Below are 22771 nucleotides of genomic sequence, written 5' to 3'. Positions count from 1 at the left end.
TGATCACTGGCTCTGCTGAACAGCACTAGGACAACCGATGGGCTCGCAGTGTTCTTACAGTACCAGTGTTTCTGCACTGACACAGCCTCCAGTGCAGGAAATAGCTGTGCACCGAGAGGTGGCTCAGTTTGATTCATCCACATCACCTACAAATCACAGGTTTAAAACCTTGCAGTACTTAATGCGGGGAAGAACTTCAGACTCTGCAGAGACTCCTACCTATCTATTATCCTGTAAGGCATCCACTGAAGGGAAAGGGGTATTTTTTTAGCTTCTTTTCAGACCCCAGTTAGGAGAATCCCTGTTGACATTTTTCAGCTTCATGCAGAGAGGAATGCTGAACAGAAGCACTCAGGTGAGTGGGAAGATGAAATAAACAACTGCAAAATTTCATTTTAACAAAAAAATCCAAGGAAACTGACTTTTTTAAAGCTTTTTCACATTTTTGCAGTCAGAGGTCAAATTCTGCAAATGCTGGGTGTTTACCCCAATCTGGATAAGACAAAGCTGTGGTGGCTAACTTGTTAGGCTAAAAATTCACCCAACATCATGTTCTGTTCTGTTTCTGATGATGATTTCATGCAGCACTAACTGGTAAACTGAGAGCACCTGCAAGGTGGACATTAGTGATGTGCCTTTGTGACTGTCACATTCAGTTTGGCTTCAAGCTGGGAGGAAGTCTGGAGCAGGGGTTAGGTTTTGGTGTTTCTGAGGGGGATTCTTTCTCATTTTTCAGATGGGGATCAGGATAGTGGCTGGAGACCAGGCCACTCCTCTTAGCCAGCTATTCCTGATTCTTTTTCTTTGGCCATGAGTCAGCCTGCTTGGGCGATGAGCTTCCCCTGGGACTCTTCAGTGCTGCTGAAGAAGCTCAAGGTTTAAGGCTTTCGTCTGCACCACAAGCATGTAAAGCACAGGAATGCTGTCGCCACGTATAAGGTGCGCACAGCAGGCTGAAGTGGCTTTGAAGTGGCCACCAGTGTGTAAGAGTACATGGAATATTGGTGGTTAACCAGGGGTTCAGGGAACAGTGACCTCTGAAAGCTTTCAGACATGAATGTGTGTGGATGTGTATTTATATACAACTTTTTTTTTAGCTACCTGTGGCGCAGCGTAAGGGAGGCTCAGCTCTGGTTCCAATGATTTGCTCAAGTGCCGCATTCATTGGAATGGTATAAGATTGATAACATCTTAACTACAAATAGTGGTTGACCTCTTTTAAGTGTTTCCCCATACGTTTGCTTTTAAGACCTTAGTAATGATAATGTGTGGGGATTCTTCAAATATACAAGAATGGGAACGTGTATCTGTATGTTCATGTGTGCACACGTCTGAGAACGTCCATATGCATTTCAAGATGGGTTTCTTATTTGGTGTGTGCATCCTTCCACTCAGCCAGTTCTGCGTGGATGTTCAGGGTGTGTGTTGCAGGCTGTGGTTATGCATGTCTGGATGTGCTTTTATTATCGCCCAGCAGCCGCAGGTTTGTCCAGACTATGTGCATGCACGTTTTAGGACAGAGTGAGCATTGGTTGGTTCAGGAAGGGACGCGTGCTTTACACCCAGGGGCCAAATCCTGACTTTGCAGGTGAAGCTAAAAGTGTCAGCAGCACAGTTCCTAGTTAGCATATTGCCTCTGACTGACAGCTGGGATGTTGGGGGATGACTTTGGTTGGCCTAGCTCTCATTTGCTCTGAAAAAGAGCAGCTGATGCCCTTGACTAGCAAGTGACGCCTAGCGCAGCCTGACTGATCGTGGCCACAGGCCTGGTCACTCATCTCAGCCAACCCTCCTGATTTTGTTCCTGGCCATTATCAATCAGACTGCTCGAGAGATGAGCCCCTTCATGAAATTTGTATTGCTGCTCTGTAGAGACCTGAAGGTTTAAGTCTGCCGTCTGTCTCGGATAAAGCATGGAGCGCAGCGTGCGCTGTAATCCGGAGGACGTCTGCAGGTTCACGTGGCGCCGCGTTTGTGTATGTGCATCCGAGTGTACACTGAGGGTGGTTTTATGCTTATCCTGTGTGTTGGGGTGGGTGTGCAGCTAGGAGGGCTGAGGCTGCGAGCGTGTTTGTGGCGGTGCCTCTGTGGATGCACGAGTGTTAGTTCGGAGCTGGCTGGGGAGGAGGCAGCGTGCACGCAGTGCCGCGGAGGTGGGTGTTATTCTCACATCCTTGCTAGCAGCAAACAATGTCACGTCTCTACCTGGCCTGCAACATGACACACGCTGTAAAAGCAGCAGCACCAACAAGCTCCAGAGCCACAGGAGAAGGCAGAGCTGCTCTTTTTGATCATCAGTTAGGAAATCCTGCCAACCCCAGCAAAGCACGCCGGGATCAAAACCGGCTTTTGGATTGGGACTCAGAGAGTGAAAGAGAAGCAGTAATTTGTTTGCCATTGCCCTCAAGCCAGGAAATCCAAACCCTAAGCATTTACCAGGCCACAGCACATTCGAGTTGAAAGAGAGTGTCAGCGGAGTGCTCACACGTCCAGGCAGCACCACACACCCGCGCGCACAGGCACGCACGCGTGCACACGCGCAGGGAGAACATCAGGGGCAGAGAATTGTTCCAGCACCACTGCGGTTAAGATGCAGAGACAATCTCGAGTTTTCAGGCCATAGCTGTCAGGATGCTTTGGTATATTCATCACCCCCCACTCCGTGGTGATAAAAATTTACACAGCCAACGAAACGAAGATTAATTTCATGTGAAAAGCTGACAGAATGGCCCATGTCATTGCTTTATTTGTGCCAGCACTCAGTAACTCGGTGCAAGTTCCACTGAGGTGGCAGACACCCCGTCCCCTTGAGCCATCTCTTCTCCTCCCTAATGATGCCACTGTTTTGACAAAACCAAGCAACACAGCCGGTATGTGCGAATTTGGAATTAATTTTCTTCCAAAAGGTCAAGTATGTTAATGAGCTTTTGGCTGCCTGTGTTTTCTTTCTTGTGTTTTTCCCCTCTTAATGGGGGAAGAGGGAAAAAATGGAAGGGGGAGAAATAATTGCAGAAATAAAAATTAAGAAAGGAGGAAAAGAAGGAAGCTGTGAACTTTGGACAAGGCAGGATTCAGTGCAGATTTTCATGGGTTCTCCTCTTCCGGGGCTGAGGCAGACTAATTGTATCAGTGCAAGTCTGTGCAGTTTGCTTGGAGCTGTTGAGCGAGGCCAGGGATGTCACGGATAGCAGAGTTGGTGTAACCTGGCACAGAGGAGGTGAATTGCACCTCCTTTGCACTCAGGAATTGACGGCAGCCCTGCGTGTTGGCAGCTGCCTTCGTTTTCCATCACAGAAAGGCTGAGCCGTGCTCAGCGCGGGTCTGAGTGTGTGCTGGGGGTGCAGAGAGCAAAGGAAGGTGGAGGAGAGAAAGGGTTCAGGGGCTCAAGCTCTTGTGCCCATTAGTGAGAGGAAGCTGGGAAGAAAGCTCCAGTGCCCTGGGAGAATTGCCAGGGCCCGATAATTCATCTAGCTTAGAAATATGTCAAGTAGGCAGTTTAAAGAGAAATTGTCCCCAGCTCATGCAATTGGTATGAGCTGTTTGAAATAACCAACTGCCTCTCACCCCCGTGCTCCCAAAATTCCTGCCTTTATTCCTGCAAGTCAGACTTTGCCGCTTACCCAGTCATCCCGGTGTCAGGAGCTGGTTTGATTTCTCGAGGCGCTGGGTGATGATCACCATCAGTAAAGGTGGCAGAAAGAGGAGACGGTGTGTCAGGGCATGAGGAAATGAAGCTGCCCTCCTGCATTCTCTTCCTGGCTGTGTCACTCTCACCTGGATAGGACATGTAGGGTAGGATTCATCTCACCTGATTTCAGTATTAAAGTATTCAGACTGAACTAATTTTCTGTTTCCTTTCTTTTTAACAGAGAAAGGTGGGGAGGAACACGTATCCAATTCAAGATGAGAGAAATTCTATTCTGGCAATGAGTTTCTTTCTCCGTTAAATATAAAGTGAACTTAAACAATTAGCTTGGACTGAATCCCTACCTTTTCGAGGCTTAAAATTATGGGGTGTGACTTCCCCCTCGTTCTCTTGTCCCTGCTCCCATGCTGGCTCTCATTTCCATATACAGCCTAATTCTACAGGCAGGAGAAATTCAGCACTGCTCACAGAATTTGTATTGGTGGCATAGAATCGACGCCTTTCACTCCAGCTTGCCCAGCCTGGCTCCATGCTTATCCAGAGTTGTGGCAATACAGCTTTTGGCTGTGAGCTGGCCATTTCTGCCTAGCCTTGCTGGAGTAAGCCCAACATATGGGTTCTTGGGCATTGTCCAAACTGCCTGTGTTGACTTTGGAGAGTGCATGTTTTGCCATCCTGGCTACAGTGCAAGGAAAATTGATGTGCAGTGTAGCAGTGCCAGTGTCAGCTGTGACATATTTAAGGGTGACCTTAATTAGAATTTTTTTGTTGTTTTACACCCTACACAGCTGCTTCTGTTGTGTGGGTCCTTCTGCATGTATGATGCTCGCATGCTCACCGCATGAGTCACCCTGCAGCAGGGCTGCCTCAGACTCATGTCTGGGGCATGGATTTCAAAAGCACTCAAGTGACCAAACTTAATGATTTTCAGCTGACTTCTAGTATTGTCCTAAACATGGAATTCTTACCCATAAACCACAGTGCTGCCCACACTCTCCCCCCTCTTTCCCAGGCTCCGTCGTGTGCATGGCGGCACGTTCTTCTCTGCTGACCCTGCTGCAAGGTAGAGTGCTCTGGCAAGCAGGTAGGGTGGGGAGCTGTGGGCAGGAGGATTCACCAGAGGAGTTTGGGGGCTCTCTTGCACGTGCTTGCACACATTGTCTCAAAACATACGTGGGCATTTGCACCTGTATGTATTCTTCCACTGTAGAAGCTGTTGTGTCGTTAAGCAGATATTCCTCCTTAGAGGTGGCTTCGTTTCTGTGATGGAAGGAAATGATTTGCTAAGCTCTGTTAAACTCCTTCATTACACCAGACAAAGTGGGAGAGAAAAGGTATTTAAAATATTTTGGTGACAAATTATATTTTGAGTACTCAATTCCAGCAACGGAAAAATATGTGAAATGTAACCAAAGAGATTGCCTCATTCGTGGACTTGGTAAAGTAGGACACCCCTGTTCCCTCTGTCCTATTGTTGCCTGTGATGTCAGAAGAAGACAAGATTTATAAGAACTTGAGTTCTTAGGGGAACTTCTCACCCAGTAGCTCCCTGGGGCTTAGCTAAACTGTGGGATATTCGGCGTTTCCCAACTCTTGCGTTGAAGACTGTCTCCTCTCTTCCCAGCTGCGAGATGTGGCTGCGCACCATTTCTGTTTGCTCCCCTCCCACGCTCTGGTTTCCGTAGGAAGGAATCCTGGGCATGTGAGTCAGGGAGCTGTAGCGTGCTCTGGTCGTGTCACCAGTCTGAATGATTCAGGGCTGAGACCGCACGACACACCTACCCCGTGATTTGCATATAGCCCCTGGGACGCTCAAAGCCACATTTTCCCAACACGCCAAGTTCTTGAGAAAATGCAACCACTTGTTTTGGTGCATGAATATAAACTTAACCCTTAAGAGCAGAAATCACATCTATGACCAGGTGCACCAGGGAAGGGGATCTGCTGCCCCCCTCCTCCCCCCCCCAACAATTCCCATACGTGCAGATATCATCTGGGGAGCGTGGCGTCCCTTCTGGCTGTGTGCTGTGCTGTTTGCACCACGTTCTCTCAGCTTCTGTTTCTCTCTCTCCTCCTGCTTTTTCCCCCTGTGTGAGAGCACTGGCGCCTACGATGGAAGGTCGTCAGTGAGGTTACTCAACTGGCTCCAAGTATTAAGACTTCCTGCTCTGCTATGACGAGCTGCCAAGCCCCCGCTCCCCGCTGCTCACCACAGACCCGGTGTCTGCCTGTCTCCCTCCCTACCCTTCTCATCCGCCTCCCTACCAATTCAGAAAGCCAGGTGCCCATACAGCACACACAGCGGGAGGGGAGGCACCCAAGCTACTTTCAGATGCATTTGTGTGAGTGCTGAAAGCAGTTTGGCCCCTGGGTGATGTTGTCGATGTTGCTTATCGATGTGCGTGTCCATGGGGCCAGGTGAGCCATCTCAGGGTGCGCAGGCGATGCCCCTCCGGAGTCTGCAGCAGGTTCCTGGGGGGTCTGGCCCAGCAGTAAGGCTTTTATTCCCGTTGGGATAAGTCATCAGGTTTTTCAACATGATCCTGGCCTGGATAATGGGGAAGGGGTTTGTAAAAAGTAGCTAAGGAGAGCGTGGTTTCTGTCCGTAGGTGTGAATTGGCTGCACAAGGACCTGTGACTTCCTTACAAAATGCTGGGAGGGTACAGATTGAAAAGAGTTAAAACCCTCTACCCTAGCCGTGAACCTGGGGAAAGACAAGAACCCTCCTGTTGCAAATGAAGTGAAACGTCCCCAAAGGATGATGCAGCGATGGGTGAGCAGCTGTGGAGCAAGGGGAGAGAAGCAGCACCCTGGGGATTGCCTTTAAGTGTGGGGCTGCACCCAAAGGTACAGGAGATGGGGAGAACTTTATTTACAGGAATGGAGCATGCACCAGAAGAGGAGGAACAGGATCCTGGGAGAAGAGGAAGAGAGAAATATGGTGGGAAGGGGGGAAATGGGATGATTGATAGCTATTTTTGTAAATTACACGGGTGGGGGGGATACTGCTCCAAAAAGCACCATAGAAAACAACCATGTCCGAGTGAAAATATAATTTTCTTTAGGAATAATAGACAAGCCCTACCTACTAATCGTTCAACAGGATGAGGAAAAACTGCTTGCTCCACCCTCGTAGGAGCCGAGGTGAGGTTAAAGCCACAGCTCCTTGGGAGAAGGAGCACTGCACTCCTTGGGAGAAGTGCAGCACTGCACACCCAGCTCTGGGCTCCAGTAGCGTAGTGGCACCCAGCCGTCTGCCTCCTGGCTCCCCTTCTGGGCAGCACGGGGGGCTCAGGTTTGTGAGGATCCTGCTCTCAAACCAGGGCAGAAGCAGCTGCTTTAGAGGAACTGATTTTAGTTCTGCAGCCGTGGCAGCATCCCTTTAACTCCGTCTCTGCTCACAACTCCCTTTCTTAAAGATCATGTCGGAGACTTCCTACTCCTGTGCCAGGCTGCTGGGAGCACCAGCCAGAAGCTCTTTGTCTTCTTCTGGGACCTCTAAGGCCGCAGTAAACACACCTTGAGTTCTTCGTGAACACCCCATCCGGGTTTGGCCCACTCTCTGCTAGGTTATGCTAAACTGAGACCACAGAGACCTCATTTCATTACTTCATTTGTGTAGGTGTAAAGTTATTTGAGTTCTCTGCAAACATGGGTATTCATTCATTTAGATTTGTTAATTTTCTGTAAGATGAGAGAGCCAGGGAGAAAGCCAAAGCCTCACTATTAAACATCCAAGTGTGCTTAAAAACAATAATTAAAAAACATAAATCTTAAATTAACTGATTTGTAATTATGGTTTGGGTGTTCATCTTTCAGGGTGCTGCCACCAGCACGTTAGCAGATTTTTGTTCTGGGGACTCGTAGCCAGACATCAACAATGAAAAGATGAGAAAAGCACTGAGGTAGGAGAGGGGTGCCAACAGTAAGCTCTGTTGTGTCACAGGAACTGGGGGTAGCTATTGCCTTATTTCACTGCACCATAACTTAGCTGCTCCTTTAGTTGTTAGGGCTGTCACTTTGTAGGGATGCATTGCTCTGGGTAAGGGGTAAAGTGAGGCAAATGGGATGGGAGAAGGTTATAGATGTGAACTACAGGGATGTCCTCACTTTTTCAGGGGGTAGAAAATCAGATGGAGTGTATTTGCTCTTGCGCTGTGGCCATGAGCAACAAAGGAAAAGAGCAGGGGATTTATCTAGCTACAGTCTAATATTCTTTTGGCTGCAGCAAAGGCTGCAGCACTTCCCGACTATCGGCTGGCGCTTTCACTCACACACATCTGTGATTGATGGGCAGAGAGTATAAACACCTCATTAGTGCTATAATTCACTGGTTAGGGCTCAGACTGTGCTGTGGGAGGGAGGAAAAAAGAGTTGAGAAAGTTTAATAAAGAAAAAAAAAATGGAAGAAGGAAAAGAACGGATGTAAAGGCCACACAAATCATTCCAGGGAGTTATCTGACCTGCTTTGAAAACTTTAATTGCTGATAATGGACAACCTGTTGGGTGGTATTTTATTAACACTAATAGATTTTTACGGGATATTTCTCACATTGCTCTCCCAGAGCCTGAGGAATACATTAAATATTAAAAGTTAATGCTCTTGGTTGCTGTTTCAAGGATGCCCTGCTGATAACGAGCTTTCCCGCAAGTTAGAAACCAGGAGAAAACATGAGCTGCTTTTGCCATTTACGGCCTCTGCAATAATAATGAGGAAAATACTTGAATCTTGTGTGCACCTTGCAGCTGAGGTTCTCAAAAGTCCATCCTAAATGCTATGTAATGAAAGTGCTCAGCCCAGAGATAGTGGGTGTACCTAATCTTCAGTCATGGCTGTGCAAGAGCTGAGTTCCCGAGTCCCACGCTGAAATCAAATGCTTCTAAACCCCCGTGTGCTCCTTTACATTTCAGTTATTCAAAGCAGAGGCCTGAACCAACAACTCATACCTGTTTCTCAAGAGAGCTTGTCTGAAATGGATGCGCTATCATATTTTTCTTTAATATGCCTAATGGTTTTATAAAAGTGTTGCTTTCAGGCTGTTTTTTTGAAACAGAAATGACCCAGCTACCTGGAACAGAAACCTCAGAGTCTCAGGAAGCAGCTGCAGAAGCCTCTGAGAATGTGGGCAGCCAGGGGTTTTCTGGAAGGTACTCTCAGCATCCCCAAGTCCTACGCACAGCAGAGAACCCTCCAAGTATGGAGAAAAACGCCAGTTCTGTACTGTAAAGACATGGATTCGAGCAGCCAAAGAAGGAGAAGAAATGAATGCCAACATACTTTCCCTCCAGCAAACTGAAGGGAAAGTAAATTTGAAGCTGAGTGTGAACAGTAACCAGCTCATGTGGTGAGTCAGAGTGAGGTCTTGCATTAGAACTGAAAAGTCGTCATACAGATTTCTGCTCGTGGGTGAAACCTGGCCTTCGTCTTTAGTGACTTCTTAGGACATACCAGCCCTGTCAGCAGTTATGGCCTGGACCTAGAAAGCAAACTTGTACTTGTTATGCCCTGCCTCAGTTAGTTGCCTGTGGTGGCCTGTCTCTTTTGTGTCGTGCCATCTTCACTTGTGGGAGCAATGGTCTTGTCTTTGGACCTCATTCTGACCACTGTTTGTGCAGCCACCTTCTTGTGCCAAACCAAGCTGGACTGCATGGCCGCATCCATGCTCTCTGGAACAGCACGGGTACAATCTTGGTGAGTAACTCTGCTTTCCAAGCTAGTTTGACTGGAGAGCAGCTTCCCAGGCTTTTTTTGTGCAGGCAGCCAGCTAAGATCTTACCAAGAGCCTGCTGAACGATTCCAGCTACCAGGTCTAACCATAGACAGTCTGCAAGAAGATGAATTTCTATACTTACTTTATCTGTTTGTAGTCACCCCGTTAATACTTTGGGCTGGATTGGCATTGCGTTTCAACTCTTCTCGCCATTTTGCATTTCTGTCCAAATAGTAAAAGCTATTGAAACTACCTACTCAACCTTGGCAGCCTTTCCCACCCTCTGTGCTCCAACGGGGCACTTTTCCTTCTGTACCCCATGCCTGATTCCTGTTGATGTTTTTCAGGTTAAACAAATGGTTGTGTTGCTTTGGAGTGGTGCAGACACGAACAGGGACTCCAGTTCAGTCTCCTCAGTGTGGCTTTAATGATCCAGATCTCATCTTGGCAACTTGAGCATGCACTGCTAGTGCTACAGTTTTCTAAGGAAGTGAGGACTGACCACAAAGACCAGTTTTCTTCTCATATATAAGCCTGGCTTGGGTCAGTAATGTGCATTGCAGGTTTCAGACTTGGCCAGGGAACACTTAACTAAGCCTGTCTTCACCAGAGAGCGTTCTCCTTCAAGGAGTGGACATAAACTAGTCTGTGTCAGTTCGTCTAGATGCCATGATTTTTTCCCCAGAACAGTCCACAAGGAATTTCGCAGCTTAAGTATGAATATGTAGGTTGTTACTAAGCAGAAGCATTTTGTCTTACAATAAATGACATCACCGTGGCTGCAAGGTAGGTGTGAGTAAAACTTGGAACTTCAGTGTCTGGGAGGCCTTACCTTTCAAGTTGGACAGGCTGCTGAATCTGTGATGCAGGAGATGGGCAGGGCCTGCATCATGCTTTTCTCATGCACAGGGACCTTAAATTGCTTGAAGTGAGCTCTGTCCAGGTGCTTTAGTAGTTATCTGAATTGTGTGTCTTCCCTCTGTGTGTCTGGGAAGAAGCTGCTTAGAGGGTAACAGGGAAGAAGGGACAGGAGACTTGGTAGAGTATTTCTTTCCAAGGGAGTGGATCCTTTGGCTCAGATGCTCCAGGATGCGCTTTGTTGCTAGACTGCTATTTAGCAATAAAACAGCCTCGGTTACTTAACGGGAATTGACTGCTTGGTCACTTCTCCCCCTGCCAGCCCATCCGTTCTCCCCGGCTTCCCTCCCATGCAATAATGACAGCTTTTCCTGATTGACCCCACAGGCTTACGAAAAACCTTTTTACTTAAACGTATATTGACCTCAGTCTTGCTGCCCAGTGAATTATGTCACAGCTGGCAATCTGAAAATCATAAATTAGACCTCAGACCTGTGGAGCTGTCTCCTAATGATACGGATCTGAGCCTTTATCGATGAAGGTTGTACCAGGTGCCTTCAAGTCTCTGACAGCTGGCAGGGGGAATACCCTTTTTATGTTTTGTTTTGTTTTCTAAATTCATCCCATAGGCCCTGTGATTTCTTTTCTTTTCTTTCCTTTTTTTTTTGTTTCCCTTCCCTGTCTTTCTTTGTGGTGTGTATAAAATTTTGTTACTTGCCTTAACCTGCCCTTAAAAGGGGAAGAAAAGGATGATGTCAAAATCTGAGGTGCTCTTAATTTTGGGGCGGTGTAAATTTTATCAGTCTTTCCTCCCTTCCTATTGATTGTGTGTTGATTTTTTTATTTTTTCCCCAATGTTATGTTCTAGACAAATGAGAAATTTAATGATATTGGAAGCATTTCTCCCTCACTCTGTAATGCAGCATAACTCCAATAGATTCCCTTTACATTCATCATCTTTTCCCCCATGACTTGGCATGTACTTGCTTGTTGTCACTTTTTGGAGGAGGGATGGGGAATACTCCATGACATGTGGAGCATCACCATAAAACAGATCAAGACTTCTGTCTCTGTACAAGTATTGACCCAGCAGGAAGGAGGGAGCTAACTCCATGGCATTGTTTGTAAAAAGATCTGTGTTGTGCTTGACTTAAACAGTAAAAAAGCCACAAGTTGTCATGATTCACTGTTCTTTTGGGGAGGAAGAGAGGCAGAGCTTGATCTTCCTCTTCAAGCAGACAGGAATAAGAATTAACTGTTCACACATCTTGTGTGGGTGGCAGATCCAGAAAAGGAAGGATATTTGCTTGCTTTCCCACATCTCAAAATAGGGCTACATAAATAGTTTGTCTTTATCTATGCTGAAATACGCTGATAACAAGGCTGGAAAGAAGCTTGTTTTTCAGTTCTTCTAGCAGCAGTGGAAATGTTACCTTGGTGCTAGACCCATTTCGTGTTTGAGATCTTAGAGGCCGGATTTTATATCTGTGGCACATTCCTTCAGTGCGCCATGTGAATCCTTGAGCTCAGGAGTGTCCTGAGTTCAGGATATGTTACCACTTTCTCTAACCCAGCCAAGCTCCATGTCCTGACTTTGGAAAATGCAGAAGGGTATGTTTGGTGATAGCTATGGGCAGTATTCATGACGCTGTGGCCAGACCAGGCAAGGCTGACATCAGTTCAGGGTTGATGCTCTTGGCTCTGAATGTAATGAGTGAAGTTGTGAGGGCCCTCTGCACCTCTGGGGTGTTCAGTGCTAGGGATGGAGATCAGGCCCTAAGATAACAAGGTGATGAAAAGCACTTTCAGAAATACTGACACATAGACAGATGGATAAAAGAAGATGTTGTAAGAGAGTGTAGAAATAAATCCCTTTCATTCTGCTTTTGATCTTCTGAGTTTTTTAAATATACGTCATCAATGAGCTTGTATCCTGCAATTTTAACAGCCTTACAAAGTGTTTCTAAAAGAAATGGATTTGTGCATGTATTTTAAAGACACCAGGTTGGCATTGTCTTTATTAAGATTAAAATACTCCCCTGCAATATTCGCAATGTGACGTCTGTAGAACTGGCATGTGCAACACTGCCCAGAGAACAAAACTGGCTGGAAATTTCCTCATCTGCTTTTGTTACTGGTGAGGACGTAAATGCAAATGACTTAAAGGTTGGAGTGATGGGAGAAAAATGAGTAGATTATGTATTTTATTCCCCTTTTACTAATGTAAAATGCAGGCACTGGTACAGACATTTGTGATTTTAATACAAGATTTTCAAGTAGATTGTGTCCCTTCAAAGAAAATATGAGCTCATAAATACTGCGAGATTAGAGGTACTGAGGCCTGGATGTGGCAACAGCTCAGAGTTTATGGCATTCCTCAAGGCATACAGTATAAGATGTTCTGTGACCTGGCTTTTATGAAGATCAAAAGGCTTAAAACCGTTGAGAATAAGATTTTCAAATTATCCAGGGGAGACACCAACTTGTCAAATGGGAGGAGGCCCTTTGAAGTGTGGAGATAAGGACCTTTCTAGCCTTCAGTCATATCTGAAAGCCATTTCCAGCCAGCAGAGGAACGTATCATTCAGCTGGATTGGGTTTGCCCACGTTGTACAGAGGAATGGACGTGCGGAGTTGGTGCAGGTAAACAGCAGACAGTATCTCTCAGCCAAGTTATAAACAGAACCTAAACAGAATGTTTGAAGAGGCTTGAAAGGGCATGGAAAATATAAAAACGTGTTGGAGGAGGTGGGAATTGCACATTTTTATGTTAATATTTCCCTGTACTCTGGGACCACCATCCTGAGTCAAGCAGAGTATTTATCCTGGGGAGCTAGAACAGCAAGTATGTCGCTACATATATTATCTCAACCTTGTATTTGAGCATGGAGGAGCAGGTGGGAATGCTCAAAAAGAGCTTCTGGGTGGGAAAAGGGTGAAGAGAGACAGAGGATGGCCTCATGCCTCTGCTTTCTGGCCAAGAAGCTGAGCCAGTGTGGGGCCAGGAGGGAGGAAGCAATTCACTGCTCTTGTAGGCCAGGAATAACTTGCCACTGGTAGGAAATAGCTGTGGAAGAAGTATTTTGTGGAGAAGCTCCTGCTAAGGCAGGGCAGCTGCACAGCTCTGCTTTTCAGGCTGTCCCAGAGCTCGCCATCATGTACAAATGCTTACATATTTGTTCATTCCCTTCTCAGATTCCCCTGTCTGGTTGGCATCGGCAGCTGGATTATCAAGATGTCTTGACAAAGTACTTCTGCACAGTATTTTTCATGTAATCAAAAGCTGTTAGCACTGAAATATCTTCCCCAGAAAGGATTCTCCTGAGCTGGTAAGAATAATTTCTGGTCACATTTATAGAAGTTTAATTGGCATCTAGACAAGATAACCATCCGTTATGTTTTGTGTTCTTTGTGCTGATGAACTAAGGATACACAGTGTTTTCAGTCCATAAAGAGTGACCATTTACTTTCAGTCTAATGACTTTTTAAGAGAAAACAGCTAAACAAGACAGACAGAATAAAGTTTGCATGGCAGACGCTATTTGATATGTTTCCTCTGTAATAAGCTACATCTCTTGGCTGACAGTAAGTTGTCCAGAAATTGTCCAAAGCTCAAGGTAAAAACAATGGTAGGAATGGCCTTATATTCCATGTGCAAGCATTGAATTTCCTCACGGCAATGTAATTTTTTGAAAATCTTGTCCTAATTATCACAGCTCACATAGATGCTCTCTAGGAACTATTTTACATAGAATTGGTCAGAAACATTTTGACAGTGTGGTTTTCCATTGGAAAATGACATTCTGGCAAAAATTAAATGGTTGAAGAAATCATATTGATTTGACTTTTTTTTTTTTCTTCAGGGCAACATTATTGTTGCTCAGAGATGAGCCTGAATGGGTTGAAGCCATTGTTTTTATTTAGTTGTTCTTTTCTTTCCAAGTGGTGTTTTGTTTTTTGCTTCTTTTTCTAGTAGTATGTAGTAGAGCATAAAACATTTGCAACATATTTCAGTGGGCTCAAAATAAAGTTGTGGAGGAAATACTGAGCTTTTGGGTTTTTTTTCCAAAGCAAAACATAAGTAAGTAATGAAAATACAAAATTCTTTATCAAATGGAAATTTATTCTTTTGCTCCCCACAGGCTGAACCATGCATGCTGTACAGATATCCTGGAAGTACTGCAGGAGGAGCTCACTGTTCTTCTCAGCAAAGCTTTCTTTTTTGTCACTTCTGACTGTTCCAGTTTCCTTTGTCATCCTTCTTAAAGCACCAATTTCCCAAATACTAGGACAGAGAGAACTATGTTGTCAGCTTTCCACTTACCAGTGTAATGAGTAGGATCCTGCGTTAACGGGCCCACAGGTCTGATTCATGGAGGAAATTACTGTGTCCCTGTATCCTTTTAATTGTAGGTTTTAAAACCAAAGCATGGAGATGCACATAAATTATTACATTGTCGTTTAAACTGGAGTCAGTCCAGTGTGAACCCTGAACGCCTGGAGCTGCTCCAGCAGAGTGGCAGGAACAAGGCTGAGAGTCCTAGTAAACACCACATGATTTTCTGGTATTTGCAGGGCATCTGTTTTCCCTGCCCTTGCAGTACCTTTGTCTGGTCTGGAGAAGATCCTGGGTGACTGGTGATTTTATTATGGCCTGGCACATTTGAGGGTAAGCCATTCGGCCTGTCAGCGTGCTCCCAGAAGAAAAGCTTCAGTGAAAAAACCTTGCTCTGGGCTTTGAAATCTGAACTGCAGCCAATTCCAGCTGAGGGATGTGACGATTGCCTTTTGCTGTGAAGTTGCCATCTGAACAATGACACTGTTGTGTGGTTTGAAAAGACAAGGAGCAATGAAAAGGATAAGTGTGTGTCATATGTGGGACTGGGTAGGTACCAGATAGAAAGCAGCCCAGGCCCTCATCGTTTCCTTACATGGTGTGCCTCAAAATCCACATTTAGATCTGTTTCAAGGGGACACGTGCATCCCAAGTTTTCTACTCATGGAGAATTTGTTTTTTACAAGCTGTATTTCGCTAGACCATCTGGTCATGCTGCTGCTCCTTTGAAAGCTATGCCTTATTAAATAGTCCTGGGAACTCAAGAAGGAAAGTCGCAGGAGGGAAGAAGGGAGGAAGATTTCCAAGAGATGTGCTTTTCCTTAATAAAATAATAGTCTTAAGGAGATCACAGCTTGTAACAACCAGTGAGATTCTGCTGCTAATATTCTCTGCAAAACTTCTCAGGGCTCTGCTTCGCAAAGCAGAATCCAGCTGCATCATGCATATGCTGTACAGCTCTCCTGAAATCAAATCGGCCATGGCACAGAAGTGAGTGTTATTCTGTATTTGTCCAAATTACAGTATCTCATCTTTTGTTCTCAATTTACTGGGACAAGAAGCTCCTCTCTTAGAATTTGTTATTTGCCACTCCCGTGAGACCCAGCTGAAGTCATTGCACTAGGCCTCGCCATTTCTTGTGAAATGCTCGGACAAGACTGCGAATGGTGAGGAGGAGACCAAGAGAGATGTGTGGCTGTCGCGTCCCTTTTGCAGACGCAGAACTGAGGCCTGGGTTTTGAAAAATTTGCCTTGAATCTAAAAAAGAGGTGGGAGCAGAATCAGTACAGCAACTCAGCTCTTCTGAGAAACACCCTTTTATTTTAGGCTGTTATTTTCTATGACGGGTGAAACACCTAGCCTGAATTTTAAAGATTATTGTTATTTATGGAAGGAGACCTGCCAGCCTTGCTTTTGTACCTGCATGGTCTATATTGTGTGGTGAGGACTTATATTTTCCTACCCAGGAACTTCGGTGCACCTCAGATTAATATTTGAGAGTTGTTTGCCTGCACTTCTCATAAGGGTCCAACCACAGATACAGCTCCAACAAACTGGAATCCCAGGAGAGTGTCTGAAGTGGTGAAACCCGACAAAGACAAAACTGGGGTCTGGGTAAAGAGCACTTATCCAGGGATGTATGGTAGCCTGGGGTAGAGCTCATTGCTAGAGGAGAGAGAGCTCCAACAGGGTAAGACAGTTATCCAAGCGTTCAGTTACAGATTTAGGATAACCCTGGTTTTTGGGCATTCCCCCAAGGCCTCAAAGGTCTGATATTCAGGATTTCCATAGGAACAGGGCATCTAGAACTTTTATTTTATTTTATTTGGGTGTTTTAAAACTGGTGGTGTTACAGTGAACCTTGTATTGCCATCTTGTCCTGTGAAAAGCAAGCTGACTTACAGGCTTTAGGAATTTACCGTGTGCTTTGTTCTAGCCTAAAATATTATTAAAGTATTAGGTTCTAGCCTAAACATTATCATATTTAATATTAAAACATGGGTATAAAGCTCAGTGTTTTGAAACAGTTTTATATACTCCCATGAATTTACCTAAGTATCAGGCTTTACATGGACAGTTAGAAAAGCCACAGTTACATTTACATTCTAATTAGGAACAGAAATCCTATAAAGGGGACAAGGAAGAATAATTAGTGTTAAGAGCTGCATTTCTTCAGAGCCAGGTTAACTCAAAACTACCAGCAAGGGGTAACTTATGTTCTGCTGTGGAAGCAGATTTTGGATGATATGAACCAGCACCTTGATGAGGGTGACAGCTTGGTGTTAGCCCACTGGTGACCAGAAGGTAGAAATAGAATCATAGAATCATTATAGAGCAAAAAAAAGTTCATGTTTTCCCAAAAGATTAAAAACATTTGGATAAACAATGTTTTAAACAATGTAACCCCAGCTACCAGCTTATTTTCTTCACCCTACTGTCCATTTATTGTGTGGATGTGGAAAGCCCCTTTAGTAATCCTGTCTGTTACGGGCTACAGATATCTTCATCTGTCCAGCAGTGCAGTGTTGTAAGAAGCAATACAAATGCTATTTGCTATTTACTACTAAAAAGCGCAGTGAAAAAGCTAGTGTTGCAAGATGAAGCATCCCTGTCAAGGTTACACCTCGTTCCAAGAGGCTGTCCATACCCATTTCCCATGGGTTAGGAGTATGCTATTGCAATTCTTCATGAGATCTTTCTTACACAAGCTACAGACCTTGTAACATCTTTCATTCCCTTTGTCCAGACTAAGAGCAGATGTTGGGAGAGGATCCAGACCTGTGTATTACACTTAGAAGAGGCCACATGTATACATCCCCTTTCTTTCTACAGCTGTGATATACAGTGTATGCACCTTATTATCAGAGAGAGATCCAGAGTACAGGGCAAAGTATAGGGTAACCAGCATAACGCAGGGTCTTGGGAGATTTCTCCCTGTTTAGAAATGCTGGAAGAATTGTATGTGGAAAGCCAAACTTGGGAGGAAAAGGACAGGGGTGAGGAAGGAGGAACCACTTTAAATATAAAAATGTCTGATGGGAATAGGGAAGTGAGAGATTTCAAGGCTATATGAGCTAGTGTCATGTGCAAGGATAAGAGAGCCTTGATTTAGGTTAGAGACGAGCCAGCAAGCAAGGAATTTGCTCCAGACAGAGAGTCCTTCATAGATTCAGCATGCTACTATAGCTAACAATCATGTCAATAGGGTTTAAAAGGTGCTTCAGAGGAATTGGGAAGGAAAGACAAATAAGGTGGGTGGCTGAGGGAGGAATGGAAAGTCCAGTGGTTACTGAGTGAGGCTTGAGTGTGATGAAAATCCTGGCTGCGCTCCAGTACAAGATTTCCTATCACATTAATTATATTGCAACAGGCTCCAGGGCTTTCTGTGATACAGACTTTGTATATCACAAAAGTTACACAGATATCGATATCGTGTGTGTGTGTTTGTAATAAGATAAGCTCATTGTGTCATCTCCAAGCCTTCCACTAGGATGCCTTCAAAGACGGAGCCTGAGACTCCTTGGTGCTGTTCCCTTTGTGCATATGGGCAGAAAGCAAATATTTTATGGGGAAGGAGGAATAATCAGGTCTTGGAAATGTCATGTTTATCTCAAACTGTAATTCAGTCCACTCTTTTTGTTAAAATACATGTGCTCTTGGATGGCATTTTTGTGGTACTGAAAGGTCTTATTTCAAAAGTGTTTCTTCCTTTGAAAATATGGTTATATACTTTGTTGTCTGGCAAAGGGACTGAAGTGAAGATTCTCTCTTTCTTCCCCTTTGCAAAACAAGGCCTAAGAACTTAATGGCTACAGGAACAGCATAGTCTATTCACCCCCTTGGCAGGTGAAGAGAAGTGTCTTCAAATAAAGGCCATGTAACCTTGCTGGTTTTATGTAATGGGGGAAGATATGACTGTAACACTCACCTTGAAAGGCCATAACACAATGTATGTAAGGCTGCCTTAGGCCTGGGATGTGAAGACTATAAGGTCTGCTTCTTACTAAGACAATTGGAGTAGGAATGAGGTTGGGTTTAAGCCTCCTTTATCATGGAGGTGTGGAGGTGTTGAAGAGGACAGAAAACCACTGGAGCCCAGTTCATTGCCACCACATCACTATCCATCTCCTTTGTGCTGCAGGCTAAGCCCACAGCTTCTGGTTTGTCAAGGAAGACCACAAAGCAGGAAATAATTCTCGGAGGCTGATTCCAGCTCCTTCTTTCAATCCAGAAGTGAATAAAGAGCAAAGAATCAGGCCTATTCTGGAGCATCCCACGTGCCCTTCCCAGCCTAGGGGCACACTGGCTGTTAGGATATGGAGCATCCTCTGCTTCTGCCTCCTCTGGTGTGGCCAAAGCAGAGTTAAGCCTCCTCCTCTATTTCTTCCTCCCTAAAAGTGCATTATGGGATTCTCTTTTCTGCTTCTCCCTCCTCTCTCCAGAGCTGTGTGTTTGAAATGATATCTATTTCTCTTTGTGACAGCACACCGTGACTGCTGCCTTGACATTCTCCCGAGCTGACATCCCGACCGGTATGACACTGATGCCTTTGGGCAGAAATCAGAGCCGGTTTGCTCCATGCCTCTGCGTAGCCACGATGCCTGTAGCGCCTCTGAGAGCCCCCAGTGCCCTGGTGGGGAAATGGAGCGAGTACGTGGGCCCCAGATGAACTCCAGGAAGAGAGCAGGCATTATCCACAGCGATCCTGCTACCCATTTCCAGTTTAAAGTGTTCGTGTTGATGTCGGTTTTTTCCCGTTTTTTTTTTTCTTCTTTCTTTTCTTGCCCTTCTTCACCTGCCTGTGAGAGGGTTGGTTTCCTGTTTCTCCCCCGGTGGCAGAGTCCTTGGGGAGCTGGGCTTTTGTGAGCTGGAAAAAGAGTGCACAAGCGTCTGATCAGCCCTTATTAGTGTTGAGAAGGATCTAATAGTTCCTGGCTTCTGGGACCATTACCTGTCATTTAGTTTTATTAAGTCAGTGATGAGAAAGTTTAAAATTAAAGGCTTTGTAAATTGGATTCCAGTTTGAAAGGGAGGCACCTACCAGGAAGTTAGCACTGAAGCTTGCAGATGGGCCACTGGGAACAACACCAGGCTCGAGCATTTATCTTTAGCTGCTTTGACAAAGATCCTGTGCCAAGGCAGGGAGGGGGGGTGGTTTGTGGCAAAGCCTCAGGGTATCCAGAAATCTTCAGCTCTGTGAACAATATATTCCCTCCTTTGGCAGGCTATTCGCATTCAGACCTCCAGCGACTGTTGAAGAGGAAGGGTGGGCTTCTGGCTGAGTCATTACCCAGAGCTGTGAGACCTGATTCAGCTGAAATGAGAGCAGGCAAGTCATTTCATCTCCTTGTGGTTCTTCTCCTGATTTGTAAAGAGGAGGAACTAGTATTAGTGTTGATTTTTTTTTTCTTACCTATTACCTGTTTTAAATAGCTCTTTGGGACAGGTATTGTCCCCGACTCTTTCACTTACAATAAAAGCTCCAGCTGATTTGAGTCTACAGAGCAAAAATAAAGACCATAAGTCCATAATAGAAAGTAGGCAGAATGGATGAGCCACCTATTTAAGAGAAACATCTCATTTGTAGGGCTTGTAACATTGTAACATTCTCTGCTTTTGAGACTGATATTTGAATTAGCCATCCAAATGCACTCGCAAATGAAATACCCCAATTGCAATAAAGCAATCCAGCTAACTAATTATGGTGTGACAAGGGAAGCTTAGAGGCCAATCACAACAAAGAGCTGCTGTCACTTCTGTTTTCTCAGATGAATAAAAGTCTTATGGTGACATTGCTCTGATGAGAAGCAGCATGAACTAGTGGTAGCGAGTACAGTCTGGAAATCAGCATTCTTGGTTATTATGCCTTAATTTATCTTTGACTTTCTGACATCAGAGAAGTCACCTGAGGTCAGAATTTAAAGGTGACTCCTGCCCATCCTTCCATTGTTAACTGTACAGATTGTGCTTACGTGGCTTTACTTGAAGATTGAAGGTTCACACTTTGTCTCTGAAAGGCAGAGGATAGTACCCACCAAAGCACAGGCTTATCCTGTAAATAATAGATTGCGAAAGTGTCTTTTCTCCTGAAGGCAGAATGCACAAGGATGAAACAGAGATTCCCTTTAGAGTAATCGTTTATTGGAAAAGTTTACTTCAGGTTCTTCCATGGCATTTTTCATCTCCCTGTTTTCTCTGCCATTTTTGTCCAGGTTTAACAGTCTGGAAGAGATGCCCTCTGACCATCTGCTCTGGTGGATCATCTGTCCACCCATACATCCAAGCTTCAGATGTCAGTCCCCACCTTTAAGGTAGGTTCGACCTTGTTTTAAGAACCTGGATTGAGAGCAAAGTCTCAAACTGTACAAACTCACAGTGAAAGGTGTGTTTTGCATGTTCTTTCCCCAGAGAGCTTCCAGACCACACTGACAGGAGGTGGGACAATGTACCCCCAGGAAACTGGGACACAGAGGTATAGATAAGGCTGGACTGTACTAGTGCAGAGAGTAGGCACTGCAAACAACCGTGGACCCAATATTCCTGCAAAGTGAGACTAAACGTGTGTAACTCCAGGCCATTCTTCCTGTCTCTGCATAGACATAGCAGTTCCTTGACTTCAGCTAATTACCATGCTCCCTTGAAGGAGATGTGATGCCTCTCCCAAGCTTCTGTGCTAGCATCATGAGAGAACTGATCTATGGGCTATTCAGTGGTTACTTACATCATTCTTGTGTTTCCAGCCATGTGACTTGACCGCAGGCTTTCAGAAGGTAATCTGGGGAGATTTTATCAAATGTAAAATGTTCCTAGACGTTACTGGAGCCATGATGTAATGAACCAAGGTTTTGTTCTTTAAATTCCTATTTGCTGAAAACCACAGGCCCCAAAAAACTGTTCCAGAGAAGCTGCAGAGTTGTAAGAAGGAGACTGAGATCTTGCGCTGGGGCAAGCCATTGTCTGCTGCAGTGCTGGGGAGAAAGGGTTTCCAGCTGAGTCCTGTGTTACTGGCTTGGTGAGGTCTGGGTTGAACCTCTGATTTGGACAACAGCCTCATCACAAGAGCCACTCTGTTGTTTCTGCTGCTGGGCTGGGAGGTGTTCCAGAGGAAAAGGGAGCGTGACCAGGCCTGCAGTGAACCTGGCTGCTCCTAATTTGTTGCTTGTTTGGAGCTTTGGAATTTGCTGTAACTGTGGCTGTTTCCTTTCCTGTGAAGACAGACCCAGTCCACAGTGTTGCCTCAAAATACCAAAAGGGTGACCCCCTCGTGTAACACCCCTCAGTAGTATCATCTGTGCTGGAGCTGAGAACCTAGTTTGCACTATCTCATAGCTCTGAAACACCTTTAAACCCCTTTTTCGAAGGACAATGATTCCTGTGTCACACATCTGTGAAAGTCTTCCTGGCATATTTTTATCTACCCAGGCTGGGTTGAGACAATGCTGAATTGATGCTTTAGATTTCAGTACCTATTGAAATCCCCTGAACAAATGATGCTATTAATTATGGGGTATGGCTTTGATGAACGATGCATAAGGGACAACATTTCATTTTGTCTAAGGGGAGGTAAGTGGGATGGGGAGCTTCTGAGTGTTCAGTGATGCAGGAGAGGTCCTGGGTGTTGCCTGATCAAGGGGAAGTTGCTTCCTCTCTGTAGAGTGCTGTAAACCCAGTGTCAAGTCAGTGTGGCATCTGGGTTATGTCACCTTCTGGTGGGGCAACCTCTTCATACATCAGATTTTCACAGACAGAAGCCAATTCAGCACTTTACCTAAAAAGCTTGGAGAATTACTCTAAGAATTATAATTTAGTCTTAAATGGCTTCAGATCTGCCTGCCTGACGGACTGCCCCATCCCCAGGCCATATTAACGCTGGAGTAATGAGTTAGGGATTCAGGTTCTTATTCAGATATATGACATGGGGTAAGGTCACGGGACATTCTCAAGGAGCACATCGGGATCTTGGCACTGTGTCTTTCCCCACATCCTTTGGAACTGCCCCAAATTGGTGAACAGGAGTCTAATGAAAGCCATTTATATGACAAGGTTGTAAGAGAGGCTTGTTCCTTGCGTGATGTAAAAGGCTCTTTCACAGCTTTGATTTAGTAGCTAGCCAAGTTAATTTCTGTGTATGTGTCATTGTGTTTTGGTGCTGGGAGGTCATGATTATGCTAAAAAGTTGAATGAATTTTTGGGACACCTGAAGCTTTTGTTCTGTACAG

The 22771-nt window shown here is 45.1% G+C and overlaps 1 long non-coding RNA gene across 1 annotated transcript in view; it reads left to right on the top strand.

Annotated features, from left to right (window-relative positions):
* LOC106031380 (uncharacterized) overlaps positions 1 to 22771 on the top strand; it is a 144913-nt gene that overhangs the window by 7471 nt on the left and 114671 nt on the right. The window contains exons 2-10 of the long non-coding RNA XR_010825436.1: positions 1098 to 1172; positions 3870 to 9339; positions 12687 to 12859; positions 13412 to 13545; positions 14359 to 14611; positions 15389 to 15542; positions 19036 to 19282; positions 19777 to 19881; positions 20765 to 20863. This is a non-coding gene — a long non-coding RNA (uncharacterized lncRNA). The remainder of the gene's footprint in view (positions 1 to 1097; positions 1173 to 3869; positions 9340 to 12686; positions 12860 to 13411; positions 13546 to 14358; positions 14612 to 15388; positions 15543 to 19035; positions 19283 to 19776; positions 19882 to 20764; positions 20864 to 22771) is intronic.

Source organism: Anser cygnoides, chromosome 17 (assembly GCF_040182565.1).
Source record: "Anser cygnoides isolate HZ-2024a breed goose chromosome 17, Taihu_goose_T2T_genome, whole genome shotgun sequence".
Lineage (NCBI taxonomy): Eukaryota > Metazoa > Chordata > Aves > Anseriformes > Anatidae > Anser > Anser cygnoides.
This window is presented reverse-complemented; position numbering and strand designations above follow the sequence as displayed.